Genomic DNA, 25,544 nt, shown 5'->3' with positions numbered 1-25,544 from the left:
AGTTTTGCACATGCGGAATACTCGGGTTAAACTTGACGAGCCTAGCATGTACAGACATGGCCTCGGAACACTGGAGACCGAAAGGTCAAACATGAATCATATAGTAGATATGATCAACATAGAGATGTTCACCATTGATGACTACTCCATCTCACGTGATTATTGGACATGGTTTATTTGATTTGGATCACGTATCATTTAGATGACTTGAGGGATGTCTATCTAAGTGGGGGTTCTTAAGTAATATGATTAATTGAACTTAATTTATCATGAACTTAGTCCTGATACTTTTTGCATATCTATGTTGTAGATCAATGGCCCATGCTATCGCTCCTTTGAATTTTAATGTGTTCCTAGAGAAAACTAAGTTGAAAGATGATAGTAGCAATGATGTGGACTGGGTCCGTAGTCTGAGGATTATCCTCATTGCTGCACAGAAGAATTATGTCCTTGATGCACCGCTAGGTGACAGACCTATTGCAGGAGCAGATGCAAACGTTATGAATGTTTGACAAGCTCGATATAATGACTACTTGATAGTTTAGTGCGCCATGCTTTATGGTTTAGAATTGGGGCTTCAAAGACGTTTTGAACGCCACAGAGCATATGAGATGTTCCAAGAGCTGAATTTGGTATTTCAGACTAATGCCCGTGTCAAGAGGTATGAGACCTCTGGCAAGTATTTTTCCTACAAGATGGAGGAGAATAGCTCAGCTAGTGAGCATGTGCTCAGAATATCTGGGCACTACAATCACTTGAATCAAGTGGGAGTTAATCTTCCAGATAAGATAGTGATTGACAGAGTTCTCTAGTCACTATCACCAAGCTAATAGAACTTCATGATGGACGAAAATATGCAAGGGATGACGAAAACTATTCCCGAGCTTTTCGTGATCCTAAAATCGGCGAAGGTAGAAATCAAGAAAGAGCATCAAGTGTTGATGGCTAACAAGACCACTAGTTTCAAGAAAAAGGGAAAGGAAAAGAGAGGGAACTTCAAGAAGAATGGCAAGCAAGTTGTCACTCCCGTGAAGAAGCCCAAAGCTGGACCTAAGCCTGAAAGTGAGTGGTTCTACTGCAAAGGAAATGGTCACTAGAAGCGGAACTACCCCAAATATTTGGCGAATAAGAAGTGTGGCAAAACAAAGGTATATCTGATATACATATTATTGATGTGTACCTTACTAGTGCTTATAGTAGCCCCTGGGTATTTGATGCTTGTTTCGTTGCTAAGATTAGTAACTCAAAACAGGAGTTGCATAATAAATGGAGACTAGTTGAGGGTGAAATGACGATGTGTGAAGTGGTTCCAAGATTGATATGATCATCATCGCACACTCCCTATACTCTCGGGATTAATGTTGAACCTAAATAAATGTTATTTGGTGTTTGCATTGAGCATGAACAAGATAGGATCGTGTTTATGGCAATACGGTTATTCATTTAAGACAGAGAATAATTGTTATTCTGTTTACATAAATAAAACTTTCTATGGTCATACACCCAATGTTAATGGTTTGTTGAATCTCAATCGTGGTGATACACATATTAATAATATTGATGCCAAAAGATGCAAAGTTGATAATGATAGTGCAACATACTTGTGGCACTGCCGTTTAGGTCATATTGGTGTAAAGCGCATGAAGAAACTCCATGCAGATGGACTTTTGGAATCATTTGATACTTGCGAACCATGCCTCTTCGACAAGATGACTAAAACTCCATTCTCTGGAACAATGGAGCGAGCCAATGACTTATTGGAAAGAATACATACTGATCTATGCGGTCTGATGAGTGTTGAGGCTCGCGGCGGGTATTGTTATTTTCTGACCTTCACAGATGATTTGAGCAGATATGGGTATATCTACTTAATGAAACACAAGTCTGAAACATTTGAAAAGTTCAAAGAATTTCGGAGTGAAGTGGAGAATCATCGTAACAAGAAAAATAAAGTTTCTATGATCTGATCATGGAGGTGAATATTTGAGTTACGAGTTTGGCCTTCATCTAAAACAATGTGGAATAGTTTCACAACTCACGCCACCCGGAGCACCACAGATTAATGGTGTGTCCAAACATTGTAACCATACTTTATTAGATATGGTGCGGTCTATGATGTCTCTTACCGATTTACCACTATCGTTTTAGGGTTATGCATTAGAGACAGCTGCATTCATGTTAAATAGGGCACCGTCAAAATCCGTTGAGACGACACCGTATGCACTGTGGTTTGGCAATAAACCTAAGCTGTTGTTTCTTAAAGTTTGGAGTAGCGATGCTTATGTTAAAAGGCTTCAGCCTAAGAAGCTCAAACCCAAATTGGAGTAGTGCATCTTCATATGATACCCTAAGGAAACAATTGGGTACACCTTCTATCATAGATCCGAAGGAAAGATCTTTGTTGCCAATAATGGAACCTTTCTAGAGAAGGAGTTTTCTCTCAAAAGAAGTGAGTGGGAGGAAAGTAAAATTTGATGAGGTAATTGTACCTTCTCTCTAATTGGAAAGTAGCTCATCACAGAAAACCATTCTCGTGATGCTTAGACGAACTAGAGAGGGAGCTAATGATAATGATCATGAAACTTCAGATCAAGTTACTACTGAACCTCGTAGGTCAACCAGAGCATGTTCCGCACCAGAGTGGTATGATAATCCTGTTATGGAAGTCATGTTACTAGATCATGATGAACCTACGAACTATGAAGAAGCGATGATGATCCCAGATTCCGATAAATGACTTGAGGCCATGAAATATGGGATATGATCCATGTATGAGAACAAAGTGTGGAATTTGGATCACTTGCCCGATGATCAGCAAGCCATAGAAAATAAATGGATCTTCAAGAGGAAGACAAACGGTGATGGTAGTGTTACTACCTACAAAGCTCGAATTGTCGCAAAAGGTTTTCGATAAGTTCAAGGTGTTGACTACGATGAGATTTTCTCACTCGTATCGATGCTTAAGTCTGTCCAAAACATGTTAGCAATTGTCGCATTTTATGAAATCTGGCAAATGGATATCAAAACTGCATTCCTTAATGGATTTATTAATAAAGAGTTGTATATGATGCAACCAAAAGGTTTTGTCAATCCTAAAGGTGCTAACAAAATGTGCAAGCTCCAGTGATCCATCTATGGACTGGTGCAAGCATCTCGGAGTTGGAATATACGCTTTGATGAGTTGATCAAAACATATAGTTTTATACAGTCTTGCGGTGAAGCCTGTATTTACAAGAAAGTGAGTGGGAGCACTACAGCCTTTTTGATAAGTATATATGAATGACATATTGTTGATCGAAAATAATGTAGAATTTTCTGGAAAGCATAAAGGAGAGTTTGAAAGAAGTTTTTCAAAGAAAGACCTCGGTGAAGCTGCTTACATATTGGGCATCAAGATCTATAGAGATAGATCGAGATGCTTGATAAGATTTTTCAATGAGTACATACCTTGACAAGATTTTGAAGTAGTTCAAAATGGAATAGTCAAAGAAGGAGTTCTTGCATGTGTTGCAAGGTGTAAAGTTGAGTAAGAGTCAAAACCTGACCACAACAGAAAATAGAAAGAGAATGAAAGTCATTCCCTATGCCTCAACCATAGGTTCTATAAAATATGCTATGTTGTGCACCAGACCTATTGTGTACCTTATCATGAGTTCGGCGCTCCTCTACCGGAGCTGGCTTGACCTTGTCGATGATAGCCAGAAAGTCTTCGTGCACGTGCCCCCAAGGACTAGCTGGAGGAAATATGCCCTAGAGGCAATAATAAAGTTGTTATTTTATATTTCCTTATTTCATGATAAATGTATATTATTAATTCTAGAATTGTGTTAACCGGAGACTTGATACATGTGTGGATACATAGACAAAACATCATGTCCCTAGTATGCCTCTACTTGACTAGCTCGTTAATCAAAGATGGTTAAGTTTCCTAGCCATAGACATGTGTTTTCATTTGTTGAACGAGATCACATCATTAGGAGAATGATGTGATGGACAAGACCCATTTTTTAGCTTAGCATAATGATCGTCCAGTTTTATTGCTACTGCTTTCTTCATGTCAAATACATATTCCTCCGACTATGAGATTATGCAACTCCCGGAAACCAGAGGAATGCCTTATGTGCAATCAAACGTCACAATATAACTGGGTGATTATAAAGATGCTATGTAGGTATCTTCAAAGGCATTTGTTGAGTTGGCATAGATCGAGATTAGGATTTGTCACTCCGAGTATCGGAGAGGTATCTGTGGGCCCTCTCGGTAATGCACATCATAAGAAGCCTTGCAAGCAAAGTGACTAATGAGTTAGTTGTGGGATGATGCATTACCGAACGAGTAAAGAGACTTGCCGGTAACGATATTGAACTAGGTATGAAAATGCCGACGATCGAATCTCGGGCAAGTAATATACTGATGACAAAGGGAATAATGTATGTTGCCATAACGGTTCGACCGATCAAGATCTTCATAGAATATGTGGGAGCCTATATGTTCATCCAGGTTCCGCTATTGGTTAGTGACCGGAGAGGTGTCTCGGTCATGTCTACATAGTTCTCGAACCCGCAGGGTCCGCACGCTTAACGTTCGATGACGATTTGTATTATATGAGTTATGTGATTTGGTTACCAAATGTTGTTCGGAGTCCCAGATGAGATCACGGACATGACAAGGAGCCTCGAAATGGTCGAGAGGTAAATAATGATATATAGGATGATAGTATTCGGACACCGGAAGTGTTCCCGGGGTACCGGGTGCGTATCGGGTCACCGGAAGGGGTTCCGGGCATCCTCCCGGCAACTACATGGGCCTAATGGACCAAGAGTGCACTGGTATGCATCGGTGATATACAAATGGTTTTAAACCCCTTTCCGCGATGGCATTTGGAACCGTCACCTAGTGAGTGTGAGCGATTAGGGGGTCCTTCCCACACGACCCAGAAACCGTCGATGATAGGGACCCTACAGTATTCCTTTTCATTTGTGGTTGCATTGCCACCGCAGTCGGTATTCTGTGGTGCTACGTTCATGATGAATGACCCATCACAAACGGTTCACTATTGTAGAACGTGTATGATAAGCATACAATCACACACATTCGCTTTTCACAAACCGTATGTGATAACTAATTAAGAAGATTAGCTAATCGTCGTACGAGTGTGGGATAGGATTACGAAACGTCGGACCATTGTAACATCCTCATACACGACAACTATCGCACACGCTATTCTGTGGTACAACATTTATGATGCATACTTCATCAGAAACAGTTCATGGTTGCGAATCGTGTACGATAAGGCAACTATCGCACACGCTATTCTGTGGTGCAACATTTATGATACATACTTCATCAGAAACAATTCATGGTTGCGAATCGTGTATGATAAGGAAACTATTGCAAACGGTTACTTTGCCATCACCGTTTGTGATATTGTCTGACATCGGACACGCTTTGCAAACGGCAACTGTGTGCACGCCTGCACACGTTTCCTCTCTCTGAACCGTCTCGGATTATGGTGTATATCGCAAACGTTTGTATTTTACCAACCGTGTGTGCCGTAACAACCTGGAGATCGTAATTTCACCATAATTTAATTGTTGTTGTATCAAATTGAAATTGAAAATGAATGGATGCTATAGCTTTATTCATATCCATCAGGTTCATACAACCAATGAATCATTCGATTCATAGGTACACATCAAGAATTACATAAGAACCAAATAAAGAATGATGAACCACAGTTGTATACTTGTACTATTAAAGACGGTAAAGAAAGAGGCGAAATACATTCTGGTTGCTAAACAATGTGAAGCGGAATGCCCATATTGTTCCCTCCTCCATGCAGAAGGCACGCACGACTCTAGTCCAACCCCTTGTGATGGCCGACCGCCCACCCTTGACGGTCTTCATGGAAACATATAGATAATCATCATGTTCTGGAAGAAATACTTTAACTTTTGCATGCCCACCAATCATGTAGTTTGAGAGGTAATGTTTAGTAAATTGCTTTGGGAACCACTGCAAAGGAAAAGAGATTCAGATAGTGTCATCTAATACAACTCATTATGTGCAGTAAAAAGAATGCACAACCAATTAGGATCATGGGTCACTCTTCCATGTCACATACATCTTGGTGGAGCGCTCAAAATAATAAGATATGAAATATGCACTCATCACCAAAATAAGATATGGATGACCATACATGAGAGATAGAATATCATCATTAAGCACAAGCATTAAAGTATGTATGATCATAGAAGTATCTCACACACAAGCATAAAACATTGTTTCAACCAAACAAGCAAAGCAAAGGAAATGGAGTAGCAATAGAGCAAAAAATAAGCAAACAATCTCTCTCTCGAAGCCTATGATCTATACACTTTCTCCCCCTTTGGCAACAAGTTACCAAAAGGCTTGAAAATCCATAGTGCTATGCGGCTCTAAGCACGATCTCCGGGAGCTCTGAAGTGTGAAGGTGGCGCGGAGAGGAGTCCTGCAACGAATGCATCCGAAGAGGTCTGAGGAGCTGGTGGAGTTGCAACTGGAGGAGCAATAGAAGCTATAGCTGCTGGTGCTGATGTAGTAAACCTGGTGTCAATGGCTGGCACAGCTTCAGACCTTTGTGCCCTTGGCACTCTCTGAAAGCATCTGTAGTAGCTCTCCCTCTTCTCTCTTCTGCTTCATCCTGGAGTTGCTCAACTGCAGTCTGAATCTCTGTGACCTTCAAGTCTAGATCATAAAATTTAGTCTCAATGATCCTCTCTAGACTCTCTTGGTTTTGAGTCAGGGTTGCCAACCCTTTCTCATTCCTCAAGGTTGCTTGAATGAGATAGCCCAGTTAATCTTGCTTGGATTTTAGGAATACTTGAGAAGCTTCTTCTGCACTGGGTGACTTGGTTGCCTTCTCTGCTCTAGCTTTTTCTTTCTTCTCCTGAGCCTGCAAAGATGTGGGATGTGATGGATCCATGACAACCACATTATCTTCAAACTCTGGCAGCAAGGGAAGATGTTCATTGTCCAGAAGATACATGCCCTTGCCTATCTTGGAGTTGATGAGCATATGAATTTGTGGAGCATAGCCACATGATCTCTTCTGGTCTGCTGCTGTCCTCTTGATTGTCTCAACAATCAGTGTCATCACTTTGAACTTTTCAGGCACATCAAACATATGCAGCAGATTTATTGAGTGCTTGCTGATCATCCTGTCATCTCCAGACTTGGGCAACAAAGTGTGTCTGATAATTGTGTTGATGGTTGGTAGACCTGGCAGCAGATAATAAACAGACCCAAACTTGTGGGTGTCCAAGGCACCAGCTGGAATTTCCTTGTACGTATGTGCCATGGAGTCATGTCCCTTTCTCGGCTTAGCATATACATCAGTGTCATCCTCAAGCTCTTCTGGGGCATTTATCAACTTTGCCCACTTAGCCACAGTTGATTGGTACCTGGTACCCTCTGTCATCGAAACAATTTTACCATCAAGGTAAAAATGTGTTGTGGAGTAAAACTGCATGATCAACTCATCATTCCATTTGGTCAACTTCTGGCCAACAAATGCATCAACTCCTGTTGATCTGAAACTCTTATGGACTCCTGGGAAATGATCTTCACTGCTGTCAATGTTCTTCGAGTCGACCCATCTCATGTCACTGACTATAGGCTTCTTATCAAGTAGCACAACCTCATAGAAGTCTTGTTGTTCCATTGTGTGGAACCTGTAGTCTATAGTTCTCCTTCTATTGGCATATGGGTCATCCTTCCTCCATAGCCTGAGACCTGCATCCTTTCTGAGCTTCACATTTTCAGCAACAGGATGTGTGTCATCATGATCAGGAATCTTGGGCTTCAACTTTTAAGTACTTGCCCTTCTTCTTCTTTTTCCACTTCAGGAACTGGGGCCTTATTCTTCTCAGCAGCTGGAATGTTTCTGGTAGATCTCTTGGGGGCTTGAGTAGTAGCCTTGGGGGCAGATTTGGGCTTTGAAGGAGCAGCCCCTGATCTGATTGCATCCCCCATCAGCTTCTGAGATTTTGTAGGAGGTGCATCTTGCTCTTCATCTTAAGCTGGGTCTCTGATCATTGAAGATCTCCCAATGACTCTGGCCATTGTCTTCTTGACCCTCTCCTTTCTCGTCTTTCCCTCACCAGCCTCTTTGGGTTCAAGAGTGAACACAATGGTTTCTTGGGTTGAGGCTCTGGCTTTGGACATCGGAACTCTTCTTGTTGGAGCTTTTGTCTTCAATCCTGGCTTGAGAGAAGCACCAGTGCCAGTTTCCTTCTTGTCTCCTTTCCTCTTGAAAGAGACTTCCTCATCGATCACAAAATCTTCATCCTCAAAATCAGATGTCTTCTTCTTCCTCTGCCTAGTTGCAGCTTTTGGCAGGTTGCTGGGAGTGCTTCTGCTTCCATCATCTTGACTGCTCTCAGAGGGAACAGTGCCCTCACTCATCTGAACATGTTACTCTAACATATTTTGGCTGTCACTATTGTCAGACATGTTGCAAGCTGAAAGTTGACCCTGTGAATAGATATAGATGAGATAGAGTGGATGAGCATCACAAAGTGCAGAGATTTTGCAAAACAAATGAGCCAAAAACTTAGTTTTAGTTTTCTACTGAAGTCATTTTGGAGCTACCGATTTGCTGAACTCGGTGACACCGAAGCAACATTCAGTGTCTAAACTAGTGAACTCGGTCAAACCGAGGCACAATTTGGTGACACCGATATTGCTAGAGTTTCACAAATTTCCGAACTCGATCACACCGATTTGCGAGTTTCGGTCAGACCAAAAATCACAGTGCAATGGCCTAGGCCAAATTGGTGAGACTGATTTCTACAACTCGGTCAGTCCGAGATGAGTTCAGCGGAAACCTAACCCTAAATTTTTGAATGAAAACTAATCCAAAGGAAGTTTTTGCTCGATAGTATAGTTTCAATCGTGGCAAGAATCATGGCATTGTCTTCGTGCTAAGAATCGGAGTGAGAAAGCACAGAGGATCGAACTCGTACCCTAACTTGGCGGTGAGTTTGCTACGATGACAACGGCGGAGGAGATCCCATTGACGATGGCGGAGACCAGCGGCAGGAGGACACTAACGATGGAGGCGACGATCCGGAGACCTCAAGTCGGCAGAGCTGGATAGTGCGGGTGAAGAGTTTCAGAGGAATTTCCAAAAATTCAACCCGTGAGTATATATATCTAGACCTTGTTGGTGAGACCGAGTGGAACAACTTGGTGGCACCGAGATGCAGATTCGCAAGCGGTTACTGCAACTCGGTGAGACCGAAGTGTTCAAATCGGTTGCATCGAGATTGAAACCTAGATCAACTTAATGAACTCGGTGTGACCAAAAGGAATGAATCGGTCAGACGGAGATGCATCAAGAGGTTTTGGAAGTTTAAGTCTATGACGAATCGATGGCTCTGAGTGCTCCTCACCCAGAGGGTTCGAATCTGACTTGATCAAACTTTGTGATGTAGCATGAATAGAGTTAGCATAGATAGCTAGCGGGAGTACTTAGGCATTCTTGTCCATCCATTTGGTAGAAGCAAAGACCAAACAATCAAAACAACAAATGGATATCATCGAATGGAGAAAACTATGCAACCAACATGCTCACACCATAAGATAGCAAATGAAATATGTGGCAAAGCATGCACAAACACTCTAGCATCTATTAAGCAATTGGCGATGACTAGGTCATCTATATATGAGTATATTGACTTAAGAGTCAAAAGAGGACATTTGGTCATATGTCATACTCATCGTTTAAGCTCAAGTGGGGTTACCACTTTTACATAAAGCATTGTTGTGTTCACATCATTAGAGTTGCTTGAACTCAATTTGTGGAGTAAAGCTCCCCCTAGATATGATATCCCCTTTTAGAGGGATGAATTAACCTTGGGTTTTGTCGATGATGACTTCATGTAGATGTTGAACATATGGATGCTCAATGTTGATGTAGATCATTAGGAGCAATCCATTGGAGTGAGTTGCACTTTCAATACCTACATGGATTAGTCCCACAAGGAACAAACAAGGATATCCATAGACATAGAGTGAAGTACACACACATGATGATGTCCATGGAAGCATTATGTTACCTTGTCTCTTGACTTACTAACAAGAGGGTTTGTGACTACTTGAACTAGTGCGGGATGTGGAAGTTGGTTGCACTTGTTCTTGCCAATATGAGTATGAGTGAAGTATGTTGGTGGAGTCACCCTCAAGAACTTTCTAGTTCTTCTTCTTCGGGATCCACATCATCTTGATGGGAATCCTTGGGGTTGTAGATGTACTTGATGAAGTAGAACTTGAGGTGGACTTGGGAACCCACTTAACCAAGGCCTTTGGAGCTTCATCAAATGCATCAATCTCCTCTTGAAGCTTGTCCTTGCCTTTTAGCTTGTGGGATTGTGGTGGAGGATCATCTTGGGCTTGTGTCCCCTTGAAGGAAGTAGGATCGTACTTCTCCTGTTGAGGAACAAATTTTGTCTTGGGATATTGATCTTCTTCCCACTCAACTCCATTGGCATTGAACTTTCGTTCAAAACCAACACCTTGATTCTTTCGGTGCCTTTCTTGTTTGCGTACAATTTCTTCAAATTGCATACTTCCGGCAAGGCTCTTGTAAACATCATTCTCTATAATTCCCTTCAATAAGCTATTTTCTTGCTCAAGTGTAACTTGGCTAAGAGAATCATTAGTGGAATCAAGAGAACTACTAGAAGCAACAATATTGGATTTAGCATGATTATTGTTACTACTAGAAGAAGAATCTTTCTTACTCTTGTTGCTAGATTTTACTTATGGCATGTAATTAGACAGGAGTAAACGCTTGGTAATGTAAGAAGAACTTTTCTTACGAAGATCATCATTGATGGCTTCTCATGAGTTTTTAAAAGTTCTCGATGATCTTCTAAAGTAGTTTCATGAGCTAACTTAAGAGTGTTTAGTTCTTTAGTTAGACGCTCAATCTCCTTATCATTGTCATTTGTTTCATCTTGATTAGCATGATTAATAGCAATTTCATCATAGTTTTGATCACTAGCATTATCAACAAGTAAATCATCATCACCTAGCAAGTCATCTTCATCAATATTGAAATCAAAATACTCGGGGTGTGATACCTTGGGGCCTTTATGAAAGAACATGCGGTGTCCCCATGTTTGGTTTTGGTAATTGATGACAACCTCTATGGACTAATGGTTGTCTTGAGTTATATTTGAATGATTTTTCCATAGGCTTTTCTTGAAGTCCATGTGTTGGTTTCAAGGAGTTTATGAGTTGACCAAGGTGCTATTAAGGAATTATCCAAAGATTGGTCATGTGAGTGTTGATCTTATTGCAAGCATGTCTTGAAGAAGAAGATTGTGTGATCATTCATGTTTAACTTCAAGACATCATCCAAATGAAGAGAGTTAGAAAGATTCAAGGTTGATCAAGACTAAGTCAAGAGTGAATCAAGTTGATCAAGACTAAGTCAAGAGTGAATCAAGTTGATCAACTCACAAAGCGTAGAAGATGTACCGAGAGGGATCAAGTGATCCCATGGTATGTGAGGGAGTCCCGGATTAGGGGGTGTCCGGATAGCCGGACTACCATCATCAGCCAAACTATCATCGGCCGGACTATCATCATCGACCAGACTCCAAGACTATGAAGATACAAGATTGAAGACTTCGTCCCGTGTCCGGATGGGACTTTCCTTGGCGTGGAAGGCAAGCTTGGCGATATGGATACGTAGATCTCCTACCATTGTAACCGACTCTATGTAACCCTAGCCCTCTCCGGTGTCTATATAAACCGGATGGCTCTAGTCCGTAGGACACAACAACAACCATTACAATCATACCATAGGCTAGCTTCTAGGGTTTAGCCTCCTTGATCTCGTGGTAGATCCACTCTTGTAAACATCCACAATATCAATATCAATCAAGCAGGACGTAGGGTTTTACCTCCATCAAGAGGGCCCGAACCTGGGTAAAACATCGTGTACCTTGTCTCCTGTTACCATCCGCCTAGATGCACAGTTCGGGACCCCCTACCCGAGATCCGCCGGTTTGGACACCGACATTGGTGCTTTCATTGAGAGTTCCTCTGTGTCGTCACCGATAGGCTTGATGGCCTCCCCAATCGACAACGACGCAGTCCTGGGTGAGATTTTTTTCCCCGGACAGATCTTCGTATTCGGCGGCTTCGCACTGCGGGCCAACTCACTTGGCCATCTGGAGCAGATCAAAAGCTACGCCCCTGGCCGTCAGGTCAGGTTTGGAAGCCTAAACTTCACGGCCGATATCCGCGGGGACTTGATCTTCGATGGATCCGAGCCACAGCCAAGCGTGCCACGCTGCCACGACGGGCACGACCTAACTCTGCCGCCGGACAGCACCTTGGAGGCCGCACACGAATCCGCTTCGACCCATAGTCCGGAGCCGATCGCATGGATCGAGGACGGATGGCTGGACACCGCCTCGGGAGCTGCAACTTCCACGGCGATGGAGCCAAACACTTACCTTGTCCCGCATAAAGACCATGACTCCGAGGTGCCGGACCCCCTGTCGGACTCCGAACCTCCTGCGCCCCTGCCAGTCGAATCCGATTGGGCGCCGATCATGGAATTCACCGCTGCGGACACCTTTCAGCACTCACCCTTCGGCGTATCTTAAATTCGCTGAAGCATCTCTCACTATCTGGAGAGCCCTGGCCGAACTACGGCCAGGATGGTCGGGACGCGGACAATGAAGAAATTCAGAGCCCACCCACCACCCACTTCGTAGCCACCGTCGACGATCTAACCAATGTGCTAAATTACGACTCCGAAGACATCAACGGTATGGACGACGATGCCGGAGACAATCAAGAACCAGCACCTACAGGGCACTAGAAGGCCACCTCGTCACATGACATACATATGGTGGACACCCCAAAGGGAAGCGATAACGAGGAACAATGGGATGCGGCAGAGGATAATCCCGCCGATAAACAACCAAAACGGCGACGTAGACGCCGCCCTAAGTCCCGCCTCGATCAAAGCAGCATTCCTAACGACCCAGCGATAGAGCAGGGCAAACCAGCGGACGACGAACATACAACCAAGCAACCATCCGAACAGGACGAACCGGATAATCAACCCCTTCACGGAGCAATCAACAGTCCGGACACAACACCGAAGCATAAGAACCTTCACAAAAGACTCATCGCCACTGCAAGAAGTTTGAAGAAGGAAAAACGAAAGCTCAAAACAGCGGAAGACATACTCAGAATGAAGTGGAGCAAAGTACTCAAGACCGCAGACAAATATGGCAATGGCCATCAAACAAAGAGCTACCCGAAGCACAAGTTGCTGCCAGAATTTGACGAGGAAGCCATAGAGCCCTCACAGTCAAAAAATAAAGAGGCCGCCTGGCCGGATAGACGGCCAGATGATAGGCCAAAAGCGACAAGCGGCGCCGCACACAAGCCGACTTATGATCCTGGGAAAACGGATGGCCCAACTAGGTCCATCTACGGGCCAAAAAAGAGGGCCCCAGGAAGTAACACAACTTGACAAATGTTCGAAGATAGCAGCACACCCAAATACAGGGGCGCCGCACACCCGCTATGTTTTACCGATGAGGTGCTGGATCATGAATTTCCAGCAGGGTTCAAACCCATAAACATAGAGGCATACGACGGCACAACAGACCCCGGAGTCTGGATAGAAGATTACATACTACACATACACATGGCTAGAGGAGATGATCTCCACGCCATAAAATACCTACCCCTCAAGCTCAAAGGGCCAGCTCGGCATTGGCTCAAAAGCCTCCCAGAAAACACTGTTGGAAGTTGGGAAGAGCTTGAGGACGCGTTTAGAGCAAATTTTCAAGGGACTTATGTCCGCCCTCCGAATGCAGACGATCTGAGTCATATAACCCAACAGCCCGGAGAGTCAGCGCGCAAATTCTGGAACAGGTTCCTTACCAAAAAGAACCAAATAGTCGACTGTCCGGACGCGGAAGCCTTAGCAGCTTTTAAACACAACGTCCGAGACGAATGGCTCGCCAGACACCTCGGCCAAGAGAAGCCAAGAACAATGGCCGCGCTAACAAGCCTCATGACGCGCTTTTGCGCAGGAGAAGATAGCTGGCTAGCAAGATGCAGCACCAGCGACCCGAGTACATCCGAGATCAGAGATGGAAACGGAAAATCGCGGCGCAGGAAAGATCAGCGCCAGAATAAAGAAAAAAGCCCAAAGGGCACAGCGGTCAACGCCGGATTCAAAAGCTCACGGCCAAACAATAAAACACTGCCTCTTAAGGACAACAGCGACGAGCTATCAAATTTAAACAAAATTTTAGATCGGATATGTCAAATCCACAGTACCTCCGGAAGGCCTGCAAACCATACCAACCGAAATTGTTGGGTTTTTAAACAGTCCGGCAGACTCAACGCCGGACACAAGGGGCTCGATGCGCCAAGCGAGGACGATGACGAACCCCACCAGCGGAGCACCGGAAGTCAAAAGAATTTCCCACAAGAAGTCAAAACAGTAAACTCGCTTCATGTGATAGTACGGAAAACCAACACGGCACTCGCTAAGACAAGTGTCGCACGGTCCACCCCAGCGGAACACCGAGATTGGATGTCAAAACCAATCACTTTCGACCATCTGGATTAGTCCAGAAGTATCCAGAACGCAGGATAGACTGCCCTGATATTGGATCCCATAATAGACGGACTGCAATTCACGCAGTTTTTGATGGACGGCGGCAGTGACTCAAACCTGCTATATCCGGACACAATCCGCAAGTTGGGATAGACCCTACTACAATTCGGCATAGCCGCACTTCCTTCAAAGGAGTGGCTCCAGGCCCTTACGCCAGGTGCACAGGTTCATTATTACTAGAAGTTGTGTTCGGGTCACCTGACAACTTCCGACGAGAAAAGCTAACCTTTCATGTCGCCCCATTTAAAAGTAGCTATCAAGCATCACGGGGACGGGAAGCTTTCGTCCGCTTCAATGCAATACCACATTACGCGTCTCTTACACTTAAAATGCCCGGTCCACGTGGCATCATTTCATTAAAAGGTCGCCTGAGACCCCGGACATGGCTGGACGAGTCCGGAATAAATAAGCTAGGGGCTACCTAGCCGCACACCCCTTCACAAGGGTTTGTACATATAAGCCATAATGAGCTAGCATAGGCTCAACTTTATTAATCTATATTTCAATTTTTTATGCACTTTCTCGCACGGTTTCTTTTCAAACTAAGTTCCTCTCTTTTTACAGATGAACAGCGTGCACACCCGTCCAGGATACGGCACAACGGAGACACAGGCGCAGACGTGCAGTAGGGACCCGTTGCAAGGACTCTTTTCAGACTAAGACCCTACGTAAACCTTTCTTAGTGTCTCTTGTTGCTATAATCCCCTGGTTTCTCATTATAACCAGAGTGGAGACTGGCGTTTTGGCATCGGCCGCGCCAGAAGAACTTGCCCGTACCTGGACACAAGGGGCTTAGGGCATTGTTTTGCCTGCTATTGTAAAGACCGAACACCTTCGGGAGTGTTCGGCGTCTCGAGTTAGGCCTTATATGCATCAGCTCCGAATCATGTCTTTGGTCAAATGTTGGGTTTGCCTGGCTCCTGTGTTTTGTTACCTTACGTTCCGTATCACCGGCTAACGCGGCACCAGGAGAACTACTGTGATTGTGCCCCAGTTCGGCTGGGCGAGCACCTCAGTAGAGAAAGCCGAAAACTGACTGTCATGATACAGCGAGAGACTGGTCAACCACTCGATCGACCTTGGGAATGTTTAGAATTCCTCCGCTTTGACGAAGGGCCGTTTCCCGGTCAGGCACATACGCGCCCCAAATTCGGAGAGCGCGGTGCCCCCAGGGGCTATGTCGTAGCCCCACCCTCGAACTCCATGGCTAAGTGAAAGTGATAAAGCATTATAGTCCGGTTGCCTCGTTTGCTACGCTACCACCTCCTTTACAGGACTGAGACGTCGGATTAAGTGTGAAAACGCGCTATTTTTTGCGAACACCCCCGCACCTTGTGCGTGGGGGCTGAAGCCGACGACTGCCATCTTTCAGGTTATACACACGTATACATGAACGGCCGCATAGGAGATATTCTATTACTTGAACGCACAAGTATAAAAGGCGCTTACATCATAAATATTGTTTTACATCATAAAAACGTTCATTCGACTGTAACATTTTTTGAGCACTGCGACTCTATTACACGAGCACCACGCAGCACTTTGCCAAAATTGTGCTCGGCGGGTAACCGGTTATCGTCCGAACCCGGGGTTGCAACAGCGGTGGCATCCATCTCTGTCCAATGTGTCTTCACACGGGCGAGTGCCATCCGTGCACCCTCTATGCAGGCCGACCGCTTCATCGCCTTGATATGCGGCACCGCCCCAAGAAATTGCTGCAATAAGCCAAAGTAACTCTTCGGCTCGGGCCTATCCGGCCAGACATGGGTCACTATATCCGTCATAGCAAGCCCGGACAACCTATTTAGCTCAGCCCACTCGGCCAAACGGTCGGTCAGCGGAAGTGAACACTCTGGACTATGGAATTGAGACCAAAACAGCTCTTCCGTCTTGTGATCCTTCTAGCTTCGAAAATGCACAACGGCATCCACCGCACTCGCTGCTAAGTCCATATAAGGGTCCTCTGGACCCCACAGTTGGCCCAGCTGAGCATACTTTGGATCCGTAAACCTTCGGCGTAGCAGAAAAGGCTTGCCAACTACAATATCTCCGGCCTGGCGCAGCTCTTCCTTTATAGCCCGCATTGCAGAGTGGGCATCCTTGGCTTCGGCGGTGGCCTTCCCCAGGTCTTCTTGCCCCGCTAGGCACTCCTTCCCAAGAGCCTCATTGCGGTCGGTAGCATCTTTTAACTTTATGGCCATTTCGGCCATCTCTTCCCTGCTCCGGCAGTGTGCGACCCTTTCGGCCGCTAACTCCTCGGCCGCCCTCGAGGCCGCCACATTACTCCTTCTGGCCTGCTCCTTGGCTTGAGCAAGTTCGGTCCGAAGGCTCTCCACAGCAGAGACACTATCTGCATTTCACACACATGCTGTAAGGAGCTGGCTTCGGCTCCCTTACCAAGTGACCGCACAGAAACACTTACCTTGCGACTCATCAAGTCGCCTGTTGACCAGCGTGATGTCCGCATCCGCAACAGCGAGTTGCTGCTTTAGTTCAGCAACTCCATCAGTCCGGCTGGCCCCCGGACGACCCGCCACCTGCATCGGCACGGCGGAAATTTAAACCTGCGATTTTGATCCTCGGCATGCTGTCGATTTCAACAACCTACTGAGTCTCAGGGCTACTATTTATACAGGGCGCATTCTATATGCAAAACTGTTAAAAGGTGTGTCATTTTTACGTACCTCAAACCCCGCCAGCAAACTCCTGACGGCATTATGCAACCCGCCTTCGGCGGACGAAATCCTTTCAATCACCATGCTCATCAATGTGTGGTGATCTTCTGAGATAGACGCCTTCTCAAGCAGATCCTTCAGCCGTACACCTGTTGGCGCTGAACTATCCGACTTTGCCAAACTAGGGGGCTCCCTTCGTGACGACACTTCAGGCTCGTCCGCCCTATCCGACGGCGCCCCGGACGGAGGCGTCTCGCTCTCCATCATCTCCGGACGAAGGTCCCCCGAAGACGAGCTCCTTTGCGAAGGACGGAGATCCGAACTACAAGGTAAAAACTTTAGTTATCCTCAGAAGCACAAATAGGAATGTCCCTTATTATAAAACTCCTTTCTTTCTACTTACGGCTCGTTGGAGGGCTGATTCTTTAAGGGAGATTGTGCGGCCGGGGCCTCCCCGGACGCAGGACCCTCTGGCGAAGGTTTCTTCCCCCGTTTAGGGGCTTTTGCCCCCGGGTCCTTGGAGGCAGTCCTCTTATCCCCTTGGAGGGAGGGATTCTCGATCCCCCCTCTTTCAAGAGCCTCCTTAGGCGAGGCAGTAGGTTTCCTGCTTTCCCCTTTGCCTTCCTCTGGAGGCGCAACCTCAAGCATCCAGACCAGCACAGAATCCGGCGCGGTCTTGGGGAGGGGGCCGGACACCATATCAATTTTGCTTCCGCTATCCACTCCTATTTAGAAGGAAGTTGGTCATAAGGCGAATCATCGAAAGGCAAACAAACGGTATGTCCGGACTTGGAACTACTTACTTGAGTATCCAGGCGATTGCAGCTTAGGCCAGCATCCTCGGTCAATTTCGGACGCACCTCTTGCGATCCGAAGAATAATTTGTACATCTCCAGGGGTGTCATACCCATGAAGTGTTGAAGAATCCGTGGGCCCTCTGGGTTGAACTCCCACAGCCGGAGAGGGCGGCGTTTGCAGGGCGGGAGACGCCTAATCAGCATAACCTGCATTACCACCACCATATCAACCTCCCTCATTTGGAGATCTCGAATCCGGCCCTGCAGTAGGGGCACGTCCTTTGACGGCCCCCAGTTGAGCCCTTGGTTGATCCACGACATCAACCGTCGTGGAGGTCCTGGGCGGAATGAGGGCGGCGGCTTTTGTCTGCGGCCCCTCGGAACGGTAATATAGAACCACTCTTGCTGCCACGGGCCGAGCTCCTCTTGGAAGGAGCCAGCAGGCCATGGGGCATCGGCCCTTTTACTTATGGCCGCCCCGCCGCACTCCGCTTGATGCTCCCCGATCATCTTCGGTGCCACATTGAAGGTCTTCAGCCACAGGCCGAAGTGAGGGGTGACGCGGAGGCAGGCTTCGCAGATGACAATAAATGCGGAAATATGGAGGATGGACTCCGGAGCCAAATCGTGGAATTCCAACCCATAGTAAAACATGAGCCCTCTCACAAAAGGATCCATCAGGAAGCCTAAACCCCGACGGAGGTGGGATACAAAAACGACATACTCGCCGGGCTCGGGGGTGGGGATGACCTGCCCTTCGGCAGGCAACCTATGTGAAATCTCATAAGCCAGGTACTTGGCCTCCCGCAGCTTTAGCACGTCCTCCTCCGTGACGGAGGAGGGCATCCACCGGCCCTGGAGGTCGGAACCGGACATCGTTGAAGGTCCGAAGCGCTCGAATCTGGAGCTCTAGGTGCTGGAACTTGGAGCGGGGAGAGGATTCGATGGAGGATTGAAGAAAAGAAACGAGCCTTGGTCCCGTTATAAAGAGGGAGAATACTGAGAGCCGTCTCCATGACCGTTTGGGACTCGCCTTTGATAAAGGGGGCGTGGCGACGGGTGCGGTTGGGTTAACCACGTCCGTATTGATGAGAATCCCGGATTAAGGGGGAACATGATCTCTGCTTCGACAAGACGTGCCAAGGAAACCGCTTCGCTAAATGCACTGAGGTGGTAGAGTAAAAAACGATTCTAGTAATGGCTTGGTAGTGGCGTGACGTCATGCCGCAAAAAACGTCAGCAGATTGAACTTGTGTATATATTATTCTCTCTACGGTGGAATGTGGAATTTATTTTGCAGAGCCAGACACTATCCTGGTGTTCACAATCTTCTATCATTCGGAGGAGGAACCCGCCTTGCAATGCCAAGCAATATACGCGCCGGACTTATCGTCATTGCAGCCTGGTTCAGGGGCTGCTGAGGGAGTCCCGGATTAGGGGGTGTCCGGATAGCCGGACTACCATCATCAGCCGAACTATCATCAGCTGGACTATCATCATCGACCGAACTCCAAGACTATGAAGATACAAGATTGAAGACTTCGTCCCGTGTCCGGATGGGACTTTCCTTGGCGTGGAAGGCAAGCTTGGCGATACGGATACGTAGATCTCCTACCATTGTAACCGACTCTATGTAACCGTAGCCCTCTCCGGTGTCTATATAAACCGGATGGCTCTAGTCCGTAGGACACAACAACAACCATTACAATCATACCATAGGCTAGCTTCTAGGGTTTAGCCTCCTTGATCTCGTGGTAGATCCACTCTTGTAAACATCCACAATATCAATATCAATCAAGCAGGACGTAGGGTTTTGCCTCCATCAAGAGGGCCCGAACCTGGGTAAAACATCGTGTCCCTTGTCTCCTGTTACCATCCGCCTAGACGCACAGTTCGGGACCCCCTACCCAAGATCCGCCGGTTTGGACACCGACAGTATGGTAAGCATTTTCAATTGCACTTTGTGTACTACCCCATGGTCTATGTGAGAGTTCTATGTGGGGTTAGGTACGTGTCCATGGGCTTGCGTCAAGAGGAAGATATCATACAACCCATGGAAAGGATGACATCAAGTGGTGATCGTTATCAAGATTGCAGTGTGCAAGTTCAAGTGGAGCATCATGAAGAGATCTAGTGCTTGACTTTTTTCATCCATTATGGTGTCAATGGACTTGTGAAGATGTGCCGAAGAGTGGCTCACCAATAGTGGACTATGGGGGAGCAATCATCTACTCTTCATCGAGCCAACGGAATCAAGAAAGGTGGTCCAACTTGAGGGAGTCAAGATCATCATCATCTAGCTCAAGTGGACCATGTGCAAGGAAAAGTTTTCCCTTGATAGGTTTTCTATTTACCGGTCTCGTAGTGGTAGTTGGGAGACCGGGTTATAGGATCGTTTGCCGTACTATCAAGGGGGGCTCTCAAGTTGGTAGCTTGATCGTATCGTTAGTAGAGAGCTCAAACCATTGCATCCTTGCATCATTTTTCTTGGTTCTTGTTTGGTTCTCTTTGTGAGTCTTATAGCTTATGGTCATATTGATTACAAGCTTGAGTCCATCGAAAACGGAGTTCGCATGCGTCTTCTATGATGTTTTCGGTGTTGGAGGTTTTACCGGTATTATCCGAGGAAGGGTTCTCACCATTTTCTTATGGGCCTTTTCTATTTTGCTTATTATTGATATTTCTTTCAATATTGTGTTAGCCCTTTTCGCTAGCTTTCCAACAAACTTGGTTTCATCGAATTCGGAGGCCGTTTGCAATAGTTGTGGCAGTTTTGGTGTTCTAAAAAGGCTGCAGCGGTACTACCACGAATTGGAGCGGATGTAATTTTTTACTACTGCTCCAGAGCGGCACTACCGCGGCTCCTACAGCAGTAGTACCGCTCCGGACCAAAAAACGCATCCCAAGTCCTGCGGCGGTAGGCACGGAAGTATTTTTTTGTACCGCTCGCAAGCAGTAGTACCGCTACCATTTGCGGTAGTACCGTGAGGTCGAGCGGTAGTACCATGAGGACGAGCGGTAGTACCGCTCTGGCGGTTCTACTGGCCTTTTGCCTCCTCGATGTTGTTTTTCAAAGGGGTACTACCGCCCTAGCGGTAGTACCGCTCCTTGGAGCGGTAGTACCGCTCTGTGCGGGCTGTGAGCATAATGGTTGGATTTTCCCCCACCTATAAAAGGGGGTCTTCTTCCCCGTTGAACCTTATCTCTTGAGCTCGTGTTCTTCACCCATTGTTGACCTTCTTCAAGCTTGCTAACTCTCAATCTCTCCAATGATTCTTGCTAGTTCTTGAGGGAAAAGAGAGAGGAGATCTAGATCCACGTTTCCATCAATCACTTTCTCCTCTAAGTGAGGGGAACCCCTTGGATCTAGATCTTGGAGTTCTTTGTGTTCTTCTTTCGTTCTTCCTCTCATTTTCCTCCCTAGCATTAGTTTCTTTGGTGGGATTTGGGAGAGAAGGACTTGGGCACTCCGTGTGCCCTTGCCATTGGATTTGGTGCATCGGTTTGAGTTCTCCATGTGATACGTGGAAGTTACAAGTTCAGAAGCTTATTACTCTTAGGGTGCTTGGTACCCTTGAGCTTGTTACTCTTGGGTGTTTGGACACCCTAGAGCTTGTTCCTCTTGGGTGCCTTGGCGCCCTAGATGGTTGGAGTTGTTCGGAGCTTAATCATTGTGGTGTAAAACTCCGGGCAAGCGTCGGCGTCTCCAATTAGGTTGTGGAGATCGCCTCGAGCAATTTGACGGGTATCGGTGACCGCCCCCAAGGGTTGCCAAAGTGTACGGGTTCGGTGACCGCCCTCAAGGGTCGCTTAGTGGAATCACGGCATCTTGCATTGTGCAAGGGCATGAGGAGATTATGGTGGCCCTAGTGGCTTCTTGGGGAGCATTGTGCCTCCACACCGCTCCAAACGGAGATTAGCATCCGCGAGGGTGTGAACTTCGGGATACATCATCGTCTCCGCGTGCCTCGGTTATCTCTTACCCGAGCCCTTTACTTATGCACTTTACTTTGTGATAGCCATATTGTTCTTTGTCATATATCTTGCTATCACATAGTTACTTATCTTGCTTAGCATAAGTTGTTGGTGCACATAGGTGAGCCTAGTTGTTGTAGGTTTTGTGCTTGACAAATTAACCGCTAGGTTTATTCCGCATTTGTTCAAGCCTAAACCATAATTATTTTAAAGCGCCTATTCACCCCCCCTCTAGGTGACATCCACGATCTTTCAATTGGTATCAGAGCCTCGTCTCTCCTTGTTAGGCTTAACCGCCTAGAGAGTAAAGATGTCGACTAGGGGATTAGGATTCTCTGACACTCTTAGTTTCGATGGCACAAATTTTGATGTTTGGGTAATTCTCATGCTTAATCTCTTTAGGGTCATGGACCCAAATTTAGAGCGAATTGTAGATATGGGTTTTTCTCCTCCAAAGGATCCCCAAATATTATCTTTAGAGGATGAGAAAAACTCTTATCTCAATGCTCAAGCTTCTAATGTGCTTTTTGATGCTTTGAGCAATATAGTTGTATTTCAACTCATGCCGTTTCGGGATGCTCATGAGTTGTGGACGAAGCTTCAAGATAAATATGGTGTGTCCAAGTTTTCTGGCGGTGTTGCCTTCTCAACTTCTTCTACTTCACCTACATGTGGATTGCCACAAGGTAATGATATGGTGAGTAGTGTTGGTCATTGCAATGATGATAGTGTTCTAATCGTTGGTGACTCTTCATCACTATCTTATTGCAATGCTCCTTCTTTGGACTTTAACACTTCGAGCACTCCAAATGTTTCACATGCTTGTGTTGATAGTCCTAGAATATCATGTAGGAATTGCTTGACTAAATCTCATGATGATATGCTTTCTATGTCTTGTTGCCATGATAAAAATGCATCTATTTCCTCGAATTGTTGTGCTAACAATGTAGAGGAAACCGGACACTCCATGGAACAAGTTGTGGTGTTCAATGGTGCCTCAAGGGATCCTACATCATGATCTATTGCTTTTTGTCTTATGGCTAAGGCGTCAAAGGTACCTACTTCTTTGTACCCCAATATGTCTCTTGATGATGATGTTGGTGCTAATGGTGATGAGGATAATGATGCACAGATTGATAATGGTGCCTTCTTAAAAACTAAGGGGGGAATGATTTTTAAAGCTCTTAATAAAAATAAAATTGCTCGTTCCAACTTCATGGAAATAATGTCCATTGCCATTGATGGCAAGAAATACATTGAGGAGTTGGAATCTCATCTAGAGTAGCATGAGGTCACCATTGAGAAAATGGAAGCTCATTAGTGTGATTACGCAAATGAGATCGGGGAGCTATCTCAAGCTCTTGAACATGAACAAACCACCTCCGAATCTCTTGAGGATACTTTTGCTCTAGAATTATCTAGAGTGAGGGAATCTCATGATAGAGCTGTTGAGGTGACCAATGATTTCAAAACTAAAAATGCTAAGCTTGAAGTTGCTCATGCTAGACTCCTTGAGGACTTTGAGCAACTCGAAAATGGTTCTAGGGTCATTAAGAGTGAGCTCATCAAACTCACCGAGTCTCATGGTCAACTTAAAGCTTCCTATTTGAAATAACTTGCCAAGTTTCCTTCTCCTCTTGTTGTCAATGATGATGCTTGTGCTACTAACTCTATTTCTTGTCAAGCATCCATTTTGAAGGAGAATGTTGAGCTACGGGCTCAACTTGAGTTGCTATCTATCAATTATGGGTAATTGGAAGAAAGCCATGAAAAGCTCCCAAGCTCTCATGATGATCTTCTAGTATCCCCTAATGTGCTAAAGATAGCTCATGAGGCCATGATTGCTAAGGTAACATCAAGTGAGCCTCATGTGGATACTAGCACTACTTTTAGTCAAAATGCTATATTGCCTTCTGCTAGTCCTCATGATTCATCCATGCATAACATTGGTACATCTTGTGATGAATTGCTTTCCTTGCCTTGTTGCTCTCACGATGAAGTTTATACTTCCACTAGTGCTTGCATTGAGACTAACCATGTAGAGGAAATCAAAGAGCTCAAGGCACAAGTCACTTCTTGAAGAAAGACTTGGAAAAGTGTCATGAAGGGAAGGCCACACTCAACAATATCTTGAGTATGCAAAAATCCCCCAATGACAAAGGTGGACTTGGATTCAACTCCAACAAGAAGAAGAAGTCCAAGTTGAACAAGAAGAAGGGCCAAGAACAAGTCAAGAATTCGGCCAAGATTATTTGCTTCAAGTGCAAAATTGAAGGGCATCATGTTAGATCTTGCCCATTGAAGAAGAAGGCCAAGGGAAGAGGCCACAAGTTGAATATCATGCTCAACCTCAAGTTTAAGAAAGGCCACTTCCCAAGAAGACTCAAGTTAATGCTTCTCTTGTGGAAAAATCAAGTGAGAAGAAAGTGAAGAGTAGACGTTGCTACTTATGTTGTGAGAAAGGTCACGTCGCTTCTTCATGCACTAGTGGTAACTTATCCAACCCAATTATTATTGATGATATTTATTCTCTTAGGAAGGATAAGGTTGGCAATGTATTTGCCAAAATTGTTGGTACTCAAAGTGGCGTCAAGAAAAGAGCCATTTGGGTAGCCAAGCCTATTGTGACTAACCTCTTAGGACCCAACTTGGTTGGGTACCAACAAGCTCAAACTTGATCAATAGGTGTTGTTGGAGGGCATTGGAGACTTGGCTACATTATGAAGAATTAAGGGGACTTCATCATTCTTATTGTCTCAAGCCAAGTCAATTGGATTATCAAGTTTCTATCTTATATCCAATGTGCCTCCTAGCGGTAACTTGTACTTAAATTGTTTACATTGAAAGTTACTTGCACCCTTGCATGTTTTGGTTTTGTTCCTTGCTTGTGTTTGTATATGTTGTGATTCCAGCTTGCTTTTCTTGAGCAATCAAGTATGTGTGTGTTGGTTTGCACATCATGTACGTGTGTGTCGTGCGTTGAGCCTTTATGCTTCTTGTTTGTACCCTAGTTGGCTCTTGTGAGAGATTAATGGAATATCCCATTATGGGGGAGTGATGTGGGCTGTACACCTCACAATCCTATAATTGCGTGTACATGAGTAATACCATCTAGTATTGATATTTCAAGATTATCTAGTCACTATGTGGTATGTCTTCTCATGAGAAATTCAAATTCTGAATAGTCCATTAATTATCTCTCGTTGGATCCTCTTATTGCCTCTTGTTAACTTTTCTTTGGTATCACATTATGGGGGAGTGATATGCTATGTGCATATTACAAGCCTAGAAAATGTGTACATTTGAGATATTGTCACTTAGAGTTGATATGATTAATTATCTTGTTCCTAAGTGACATGTTAGCTCTACAAGTTGCAATTTTCTTGTGTT

This window comes from Triticum aestivum, chromosome 4B, assembly GCF_018294505.1.
Source record: "Triticum aestivum cultivar Chinese Spring chromosome 4B, IWGSC CS RefSeq v2.1, whole genome shotgun sequence".
Lineage (NCBI taxonomy): Eukaryota > Viridiplantae > Streptophyta > Magnoliopsida > Poales > Poaceae > Triticum > Triticum aestivum.
Note: the sequence above shows the minus strand (reverse complement) of the source record.